Source organism: Panicum virgatum, chromosome 9N (assembly GCF_016808335.1).
Source record: "Panicum virgatum strain AP13 chromosome 9N, P.virgatum_v5, whole genome shotgun sequence".
Classification (NCBI taxonomy): domain Eukaryota; kingdom Viridiplantae; phylum Streptophyta; class Magnoliopsida; order Poales; family Poaceae; genus Panicum; species Panicum virgatum.
This window is the reverse complement of record NC_053153.1, coordinates 11,463,455-11,474,499: the sequence shown is the minus strand read 5'-3', so window position 1 is coordinate 11,474,499 and position 11,045 is coordinate 11,463,455. Positions and strand designations below refer to the sequence as shown.

At 45.8% G+C, this 11,045-nt stretch overlaps 1 long non-coding RNA gene across 1 annotated transcript; it reads left to right on the top strand.

Moving 5' to 3' along the window:
• Window positions 1-3,365: 3,365 nt before the first annotated feature.
• On the top strand, window positions 3,366-4,552 carry LOC120693522. Its single transcript, XR_005683005.1, has 2 exons — window positions 3,366-3,914; window positions 3,992-4,552. It is a non-coding gene; the product is annotated as an uncharacterized LOC120693522 (long non-coding RNA).
• The last annotated feature ends 6,493 nt before the right edge of the window (window positions 4,553-11,045 follow it).

The following is an 11,045-nucleotide window of genomic DNA, read 5'->3' as shown; positions in this document are numbered from 1 at the left end:
CTGCAACGACTGGGGAGCAGTGTTTTCCTTACGGGTTACCGCCGATTTTTACCGATACCGCTACTAGGCGGCAACCCATACCGGCGGTAAATTTCGAAAAATTTCGCCCGAATTTAAAATTTTCAAAAATATTTGAAATAAAAAAGGAAAAAATATGGTAAGAAAGTAGAGATGACATACATCATTCTAATATAGAACATGTTCAAATATTTGACTATTTGGGCACTCAAAAAAATAAAAAAACTTTCGGACCGGTAATCCCGAGCGGTATCCTCTAATCCCGAGCGGTATTCGGCATTTTCCGAGCGAAAATCGGCGCGTTTAGACCGGAAACCACTGCATTGTGAGTATTTCTTGATTTTACATTGATTTTTAGATGTTTGTTGTGTAGCTATATTCAAAAACATGTGTTCATATTAGCTATATGGATCCATTTGTTCATGGTAGTCGGATGTTAATTTGTTCATTTTAGCTATATGTGTATATGTGTGTTCATATTTCAAATATGTACATATATTTTCATTTGTTCATTTGGACCGGAAACCACTACTATGTATTATATATATTGACGATGATGGTTTGTGAGGACTATGGTTGTGATGATTTGCATGGACTATTGTTGTGATGATTTATATGGACTATGGATGTGAATTTCTATTTTTATGGATATGAACTTCTATTCTATGTATGTGTAAATGTTATATAATTGTTTGATATATACCATCAGTAATGATATTTACAAAATTACGGTGAAATGCTGCCAAAATTTTTAATTTTCCAAAGTCATACGGTGTTTACCGGTTAAAAACGACGGTTACCGGTCGGTAAACATCGATTACCGGTCGGTAAACAACGGTTACCGGTTTTTTGAATTTGAATTGTCATTTCGAGCGGTTTCTAGCGGTTTTCGGCGATTTACCGCCGGTTTACCGATACCGCTAGTTGGCGAAAATCGCTTTACCGTCGGTAAGGTGAACCCTGCTGGGGAGGTGGTGCGGTAAAGAAAGCGTCGGTTCGGCCCCGCGTGGGGTCCGGCCGTCAGTGGAAGAGCGCGGGGGTAAATTAAATGGCTGCCGTTGGCGTGGATGTGAGGTCAGTGGGGGGCGGAGCGCGTGTGTGAACGGTGGCCGTTGCCTGATCTCCGCGCCGCCAACGGCTGGTGGCGCGCACGGCGCACGGCGGCGGTTGCCGGCGCGGCGAGGCAGGCAAGAATTCCGGGACGGGCTTCGGAACTGCGACAGCAGCCGCTGCTCCCATGACCCATTTTTTGGATCGGAAAAACATCACGTGGGGATTGTGTCTGTCAGAGATTGTTGGAAACAAAGGAGATTGGACCCGTTTACCCAAAAAAAAATTGAAATTTTTTACAACACTAATTACGAGTATTAAACATAAATTAATTATAAAACTAATTACAATGATGGACGGAAAATCGCAAAATGAATCTATTAAGCCTAATTAATCTGTCATTAGAGATTATTATTGTAGCACAATATTGTCTAATCATTGTATAATTAGATTCATTACATTCGTTTCGTGATTTCACATGAGGTTAGGGAATGGATTTTATCAGTTATCTACATTTAATACTTCTAATTAGTGATCAAACTTTCGAAGTTACTGATAGCGCAGGAAAAAATTTAGGAACCTCACAAAGCAAAATTCACGATAAAATCTGGGAAACTATGCCTTGTTTAGATGCATAAAATTTTGGCTGTAAAGCACTGTAGCACTTTCGTTTGTATTTGGTAATTATTGTCCCACCATGGGTTAACTAGGCTCAAAAAATTCGTCTCGTAAATTAGTTATTTTGTTTATCTATATTTAATATTTTATGCATGCGTTCAAAGATTCGATTTAATGAGAAATCTTGTAAATTTTTAGTGCATCTAAATAAAGGGTTTGATCAAAATATCCTTTGCGAGAGGGAGGCGGGGACGACCGTATTTAAATAAAACGTTCCCCGGCGGGGTCGCTGCATGCATTGTTTACGTGCGCGACGGCGACGCGCATGTGTTCCCACCTGCGGCAAGCTCACCCCACAACCACGGCGATTCTGGCGCGACGCGCGAGCGTCATGTGGCCGCCAACGCACGCCTCCTTCTTCCCTTCCGGTCTCGGCGCCTCATCGCCGTCTGTTCTGAATTCTCCGAGCCAGCTCCTTTTCTACTCCCGTGAACAATCGCACGTCGCTTACCCCAATTAGCATATGCTTGTTTATTTTGGATCTGAGCTGGCCTCGATCTTTCAAAACTGAGGGCATGTTTAATTCCAAATTTTTTTCCATCACTGCAATAACTTCGAACGTTTGATTACTAATTAGAAATAATTAATATGGATAACTGACAAAAATCATCCGATAACCTTCGAGTAAAATCGCTTCTCCCTTTCAGAAATTCAGATCAGACAAAAAACAAAAAAAACAAAGCGCATTGTGCTAGCCTACTAATGTGTTTTCTTGTCAATTTTACATTCTTCTGAATTCTTTCTTTTTGGCTTTGTGACGAGACACCAAATAAATACAGCGCCTAGCTAGCTGGTGTTCCTGTGTTATGATGTCAGCCAAGAGCTTCCTTTCCGATTAAACTACCCACAGCAATGACCATTCAAGAGATCCCATGTTTTCCCCCGCGCCAGTCAAATTACCCCGCGACACCAGTCGTCTTCGCTCCCCCTGATTGGAGCCCCGGATTACTGCTTGGTGCTTGCCTTGCACGTCCCTTTCGTATTAACTTGCTGCGATTTCTTCTGTGCCGGGAGATTGACCCGAGCTTGAGTTTAACAGCTACCGCTTCCGCCTTCTGGTGGCAGCGACGGGGCTGAACTGTTCCTGTTCTCTCGCAGGCGCACGCCGTTGCATGGCCGACACGGCAACCCGTCCATGCCCATCCCATGCACCAGGAACCGGCCCCGCGATCGGGCCTCGCGGTGGCGCGCCATCTCCAGCCAGGCGGCCGGCGGGTACAGCCGCCGGGCTCTGCTGCTCGCGTACGCGCAGCAGCTGCGGCGTCGACGGCGTGTGGGGCAGCAGCAGGAGCAGAGAGACCCGCCGCTGCTGGAGTGGGGCGAGTGGAAGGCGGCCGGTCGCGTCGCCGCCGGCGACGTCGCTGTAAGATGCATTGGCGACAAATCTGTTTGATTTCCACGCGCTTTGTCAGTGCACGGATTCACTTGTGTGGTGGTGGCAGGGGCGGATCCAGCAGGGGGGCTGGGGGGCTCGAGCCCCCTGCTCTCGGAAACTCCATTGGAGCCCCCCTAGCCCCCTTGATTTTTCCCCTACCATTGAAGAAAGCTCAAGGTTGAAGATGAATAGTGTGTAGTTGAGTCCCCCCTCCATTTTTAGTTTGGATCCGCCAACAGATGACGTGGAACGGGAGGGGGGCTGGTGCTCCAGGCTGCGGTCCTGCGCCCGGCGGAGGACGACGGCAAGGAGGGGTCGGCAAAGCGGCCGAAGCCGCCGCCGACCGCCGAGCCCGACGGCGTGGTGGGAAGCAGACACGGCCACGGCGACACTGCTCCACGGCGTGCGCGAAGAGCACGCCACTCTGTACGACCCCAAGCGGCGGGGCTTCCTCTGCTGCCGCGCATTCGGCGGCTATGCATGCGACCCTACCGTGTTCGACCACGACGAAGAATGGGAGAAGATCCGACGTGACCAAATGCATCTTCATAGAACACCTTGATTTTTGACCCAAAATAGATGACGCCTTGCCTCTCTCTTGATGATCTCACAGCAACGGCTCGAATCGCGCGGCCGCTGGACAGGATCCCGACTCCGAACGAGACAACCTGGAGCTCGCGCTGAACGCCCTCCATCTCAAGGTCCGGTGAGCGTCTTCGGGACCGTGCTGATGAGAGATGACCTAGACTTCAAATGCATCTACCTCTTCCAACGTGACAGAGAAAACTGGCAGGTCATCAGTTCGCCGGTCAGTATTAATCCTTCGTCAAGCTATGCATCGCCTATCATATTAGTGGGTTCATTTAGCAGGTATATGCATGATCCTAAGAGCGGGCACTTGGATGTTGTTTATCGAATACTATGATATTTAAAGGATTCCTGTTCAAAAGTGGTGGTCATATAAATGTTGAAGGCTATTGTGATGCAGATTGGGCAAGCTGTCTTGATTATAGAAGACCGACCTCTGGTTACTGTGTTTTTGTTGGAGGAACTTAGTATCATGGAGAAGCAAAAAGCAATCAATTGTGTCCCGTTCAACTGCTGAAGCATAGTATAGAGCTATGTCACTTTGAGTGAAATGTTGTGGGTGAGGAGCCTCCTATCAGAGTTAAATGTGCTAAGAAAAGGCCCTTTGAAGTTTTGGTGTGATAACAAATCAGCTATTAACATAGCTAATAATCTAGTTCAGCATGATCAGACAAAATATGTGGAGATCGATCACTTCTTTATTAAAGAGAAGATAGATGATGGTATACTACAATTGAGTCATGTAAACTCCGAAGGTCAAATAGCAGACTATCTAAGGGTTTAGGAGTAAAAGGCTGTAATATAGTATGTACCAGGATAGGAATAATAGATATCTATTATCCATCTTGAGAGGGAGTGTTGGGCCATATGTATTGCCATATGTATGTATATGAGGGCTTTAGGCCCAGCCCATGTATTTATTATGTATATGTATGGACTCTTGAGGAAGCAGTCGAGTGAGCGCTTCCAGAGTATTCCACATACTCCTTCAGATTTTTTTTGGAGATAGCATACTATCTAGATATAAGTCCTTCGTCCTGTATAAAGCATGCACTGAATCTTCTATGCAATTGGTAGATCCACCACATTATGTTACTAACTTCCTCTCTACCAGGGATCCTTTATCCAGATTAGCAGAAAAATAATCCTTTATTCTTTGTCATGCTTTGCCTAGAATGTCTTCCTCATCATCCAAACAAAAATCGAAAACTGGAGTTCCAGTCTCCTGCATAGTTAGCAAGAGATATTGTATGAAAATGAGGATACCAACAGTCCGTATGCCACAAACTTGGCATGCTAATAAATACATGAAAGGATCCAAGTGCAAGTTGGAAGAATGCAGAGAGGCTAATAAAAGATTGACATGTTGCAGAGAAACCGCGCTGATATCATCTCTAATCAAAAAGTCCCTCCCAACAATATCCAAAACCACATAACCGAAATTGCTAAACCCTTAATTGGAAACAATGCATATGACACAAACTTGGCATGCTAATAAAGACATGAAAGGATCCAAGTGCATGTTGGAAGCATGCAGAGAGGCTAATAAAAAATTGACATGTTGCAGAGAAACCGCGCTAATATCATCTCTAATCAAAAGGGTCCCTTCCAACAAGATCCAAAACCACATAACTGAAATTCCTAAACCCTTAATTGGACCTATTAACATTGTCGTCATGCTAGGACTACCTCTTCTGATAGTGCTTAAGATAGCAAGAAGTAGCTAGCTTGTGCCAATTAAATGTGATTTTTCTTCTAGAAGGTCAATGGATCGTATTTGTCCCCGAAGGGAAAATATAAAGCAATCGCGTAGGAGACGACATATATCAATCGAATCCACGGATATTAATCTCTTTTAAAAAAGGAATAGATATCAATCTTTAGTCCCCAACAGATAACGAATTGCAGAAAAAGATAGGGAAGCTAATGGTTGGGGAAAATTAAATATATAAATATATGAAACAATATTTGTAGTTGATAATCAAGTCTGTTACCCAACATATAGCTGTAGAGGCATCATACGTGACCCACAACCTCTCAAGCCCTCCACTTCAACACACACGGTGGCTAAAAATCTCATCAACTACACAATCTTGGACCATATGTCACCGTATCTTGCAACTTTATGTGTCGTATTGCTAAGTTTGCAACTTGTTGGATCAAAGTGAAACAACAATGCAACTTCACGTATGATGGATGCACTTTACTCAAGTTCTTACATAGTAGAAATTAGCCTCTAACTCAAGTAAGAAGAAATTATTCCCCCAAAATCAAGAAATGCTGGGGGGACACGCAAATTCAAGAAACACTTAATGTTACACTGAGTTAGGGGATTCTAACCTCATTGGCCGAAGTGGAAAGCGATGGCGGCTGCATTGGGGCATGACCCCACCGTGGTGACGAGGGAGGACGTCGGCGGGGGCACAATGAAGGCATCGGAGGACGCCGACGCATCGATGACGAAGGCATTGGAGGAGCACTGGGTGAAGACCATGGCGGTGGTGACCACAATTGCCGCGGTGGTGAAGCTTTCGGGCGGGAGGAGGTGCTCCCCCCTTCTAGACATCAACTTCTTTCCCATTTTCTTTAGCTTTCTTGCGTGACGGGAGCCGGGAGAGAAGGTGGTGTTTGCAACTTGGGAAGGTGTTAGGGTGCCAGGTGCGTCTATGCCCGAGCCCGATGCCCCATATGGGACACAACCACAGGGAGAAGCAAGAGGCATGACCAGAGTAGTATTTATTTGCTGAAAATGCTGGAGGGCCTTCAAATTCATGGCCAAAAGAAACTTAGAATCCGTTTAGAAGTTAGGGTCTATTTATTGAGAAGCAGCTTCTGGAGCTTGTTGACCTTCAAATTCGTAGCCAAAAGAAATTTAGAATTTAGGATTTTTGTGAGCACCGGCTTTTGGAGCTTTTCTTAAAAGCTATTGCTGGCTTTTTACTCGTGAAAATCCCATAATAACTTTTGGACAATTATTTAACTTTCTAGGCTCAAAAACTACAAAAAATTTAAAAAAACTAAGCTTTCCGTATAAACTTAGCTTTTGCTGAGCTTTTGTAATCTCTTCAGTTACAAATACTTGATATTATGAATACGGCTTGGAAAAACTTTTGAAACTTCAAGTGGTAATAAATTTAAATATTTAGTTTGAAAATTTAAAATTCATACATGTAGATTTATTTTGAAAATACTTTTTTAGCCTCATACATTTATCATATTTATAGATTTATTTCAATAAAAAAATAAAAGTCAAAAGTCAAACCTCAAAAATCCATCAGTAGTCAACAATGTTATAGATTTTTTTTACAAGAGGCAGTAACCAGTGAATCCAGGGAAAAACTTTTGGACACATAATCGTCAATAATGCAATAGTTGGACACTGAGGTTTTGTTTGGATGCAAAATTTAATATTTCAAAACTATTACATCAAATGTGTGCGGCACATGCATGGAGTATTAAATCTAGACGAAATAAAAAACTAATTACATAGTTTGCTTATAAATTATGAGACGAATCTAATGAGCATAATTAAACCATGATTATACACTAAATTGCTACAGTAAACATGTGCTCTAATGATAAAATTATTAGATTCATTAGATTTGTCTCATAGTTTGCAGACAAGATCTATAATTTATTTTGTAATTAGTCAATGTTTAATACTTCAAATGTGTGCCGTCATATTCATGTGACATTTACGGTGTAAAGTTTTTACATTTAAACAAGACCCTGGTTTTGAAAGTTTGGGTGTTCATTGTGCCCGGTTTGTAGTCGGGGGTCAAAGTTGGACAAATCCAATAGTAGAGGGGTCAAAAGTGGACTTTTTCCTATATTGTTTAAGCCCAACGTTGACCAACATTGCTTTGCAAAATCACAAGTAACGAGCAGATATTCTCTAGTTTCAACAGCAAGTGAGGCACAGTTAACACAATTATAATCTAGGATAGACATGTTTCTTCTTCTCATATGTCTCTTGTACTATGTCTATCCTTTAGTAGCAACCAAAATAAGATCTTATACTTTCAAACGGAAGTCCCAGACGTTCTGTCACCCCACTGTAACATGAAAAATATCATCTGTAACATATGAAAAAACATCTGCAATAGAGAAAAGTCAACTTGTGCAACATTCAAAATGTGCATCAAATACACCTCTGCAATCGAATCCAGGATAAAAGTCCCACCGCAACATTCGCACCATGTTTCTTGCAATATTCATCAATAGCAAGAGGAAAATTTTTGCAACATCCAAAAAATTATAATTGCAACATCTTCAAAGAATAATTGCAACATCAAATATCTACCATGAGATACCATTGCAATATCTCAAAATCCCTACTGCAGCATCATGAGATACCTATTGCAATATGACCACCCATGCTCCCCTGCCACAGCCTTCGCTCCTCTACAACCACCCAAAGCTGTTCGCCATGACCACCACCAGAAGCTCCTCCGGCGGTCGGAGGGGCTCGGCTCTGGTGGGGGAGAGGCGACTGGGATAGGGAAGGCGCGGGGAGCGGCGGCCCAGCCCCCACCGCATGCATCCCGCCTACTACTTGCCGACCGGAGCTGCCTCATGGCTGCTGCCCGGAGCTCCTTCGGTGACCAACACGGGGGAAGCCGTGGGGTCACGGTGGTCGGCGCGGATCGCCCCTACGTGGGGGAGCACCCGACACTCGAGCCTGAGAGAGAGAGATTGCACATCGTGGGGAGGGGCGATTTGGACGGTGGTTAGGGCATTCGACAGATCGGACGTTCTATCCTTAGCATTCTCGACTTTCAAATCCCATTGAGAATGATATGCATATGTCTCTATGCCCATTTAAATGTATGTATTGAAGCATTGTATATTAAATATACCGTCACATGGGGCTTTTAGTTTATATGGTACCATAAAAAATAAGATAGTGGAGAGAGGGAAAAACCAGATCTCATGCAAGATCCAGTATTATCGATACAAGAACCTATGCACTAGACACTATTAAATTGTGCATTGAGAGTGATGTGGTGTCTTTATAATAAATGGAGAATAAATATGATAGGTGGAGAAGACATAATAAGTTTAATACAAACCCATACTAAGACATCATAAGTCGTATAGTGTACGTACGAGGTGTCTTGATGAAATAGCAATAGACACTACTCGTGAACATATGGTTATGATTGCCCTTAAGAGGTGGCTAATTAAATTCTTTTTCTTTTGTATTTCAGCGAACGATTAATAGTCCGGCTCAATAAAAAAAAAGGTTCTGAGACTTTATTCAGGCGTAATACAAAAAGCTTTGAAAAAGGTAACTAGAATGTTTTCATGGAACATAAGCAAAGTGTCAAGTCTATCTCGTAAGGCCAGATGTGCCCATGGCTATTGTCTACGGCTATTTGTATTCGCTTGCCCTCCGGATCAAGGACGAGCAATCCAAGGTACGGAATCCAGAGAATCATGCTTCGGCTCCTTGGGCAAAACCACTCTAACCTGATCTCCAGCATCTCCCAATCTTTGCAACCTAGTCGAAAACGCGACAATCCTGCATCTTCGATGAGCTTTCGGATGTCGATGGATCGCCGCAACAGCCACCTCTTCTCCGGCCCGCCGCCGCCGCCGTGATCTCCCACGTACAACCAGACTGACACCTCCAAGCTCGCCTCCTCTCTCCGCACGAGAGATATCCGGTCATCCTCGGACGTAGCCAGCATGAGCTTCTTCTTGCCGGATACATCTTCGTTGCACATCGAGCACTGCTTTGGTAGCCTCATCATCCTTGCTGGGCCGGTGGTTACGTCCACCGCGATGGTGTGCGTCAAGTATTGTTGATCACCGCCACCGGGTGAGTAATCCGGCGCATTATTGCTGATGCTGCATAGCCAGTGGATGGAGCCCTGGCACACCAGTGGGGCGGCACGGTAGTCCGACGGGCAGGGAAACCTGAGGTCGTCGGCGCCGGGATGGAGAACCGGGCCTGTGACACCCCCAGCCCAAGGGCTTAATAGGATTGATAGAATACTCATGCCAACAAGTTGCATCTTCTTTTTCGGAAATCGATCCCGAAAGAACTCCAAAGTTAAGCGTGCTTGGCCTGGAGTAATTTCGAGATGGGTGACCGACCGGGAACTTTTCCCGGGTGCGCACGAGTGAGGACAAAGTGCGCAGAAAAGACTTGGGTTGGTCTGTGAGGGTAGTCTATGTCCTAGATAAGCTGCCAGATGTAAGCGGGCCCGGCTCGGGGAGGCGGGACGTTACAGATGGTATCAGAGCCGACTCTCGCAGTTCCACGGGCACGTACGGGCGTAAGTGCACGGGCATGTGGACGGGCGCGTGCCGGGTCAGTGCGCGGGCATCTGGGATGCGCCGTTGGCACAGGACGCACGGACGTCGCACAGGGACCGTTGGCACTGGACGTATGGACGTGAGGACGTTCCTGGCTTGGGATTGACCGACGAGGACGTCAGTCTCATAAGGGGGTGAGTATGTGACACCCCAGCCCAAGGGCTTAATAGGATTGATAGAATTTAGCAATTTCGGGATGGGTGGCCGATCGGAAACTTTTCCCGGATGCGCACGAGTGAGGACAAAGTGCGCAGAAAAGACTTGTGTTGGTCTGTGAGGGTAGTCTATGTCCAAGATAAGCTGTCAGATGTAAGCGGGCCTAGCTCGGGGAGGCGGGACATTACAGGGCCCCAGGCACCGGTCTCCGAGGAGTAGTTCTGGAGAGACCGGATGCCTTCGCGGCTGAGTTCCATGGCGACCACTTGGAAAGAGTTGGGCTGGGCGCCATGGCACGAGTGCAAGACGTAATGGACGAGCCCATGTCACGCTCACTGCGGAGGAGGCGGGAACCGGCAAGGCGCCATCGATGTGTCATTAGAATAGCGTAGTTTTCATTTCATTCGGTGAATGTAATGGTGGACCCGGGTGGTCAGCGTCTCAAACCCATAGGCGAAGCTGCTTTGTATCTGGAACACGATTGATCTTCTTGAGAAACAAGTTGAACTGGGGGTTCAGGGTCCGCCGCCTGTCCTCCTACCGATCTCTGTGTGCTTCCTGTGATTTGCTCACGCCCGGCGATCGCCGACGGCCACGGGTTGTTACAGTTGGTATCAGATTCGGTGTTCCTCGGCCGCTTCCGCCCCGTTCGTCACCACCGATCTCCTTTTTCTCGGTCCGAGCAGCCATTCCGGCGACCTCGACCTGCTCCGCCGTGAATCGCTCCGATTCCGGCGTCCACGCCCCGCCTACCGACTTCCAGTCGGCGTCGGCCATCGCAAATAGACGGTTAGCCCTCCCGGCGCCGCCGACCACCAACTTTCTGTCGCGCCGCTTAGGTTGTAGTGGGCGATCG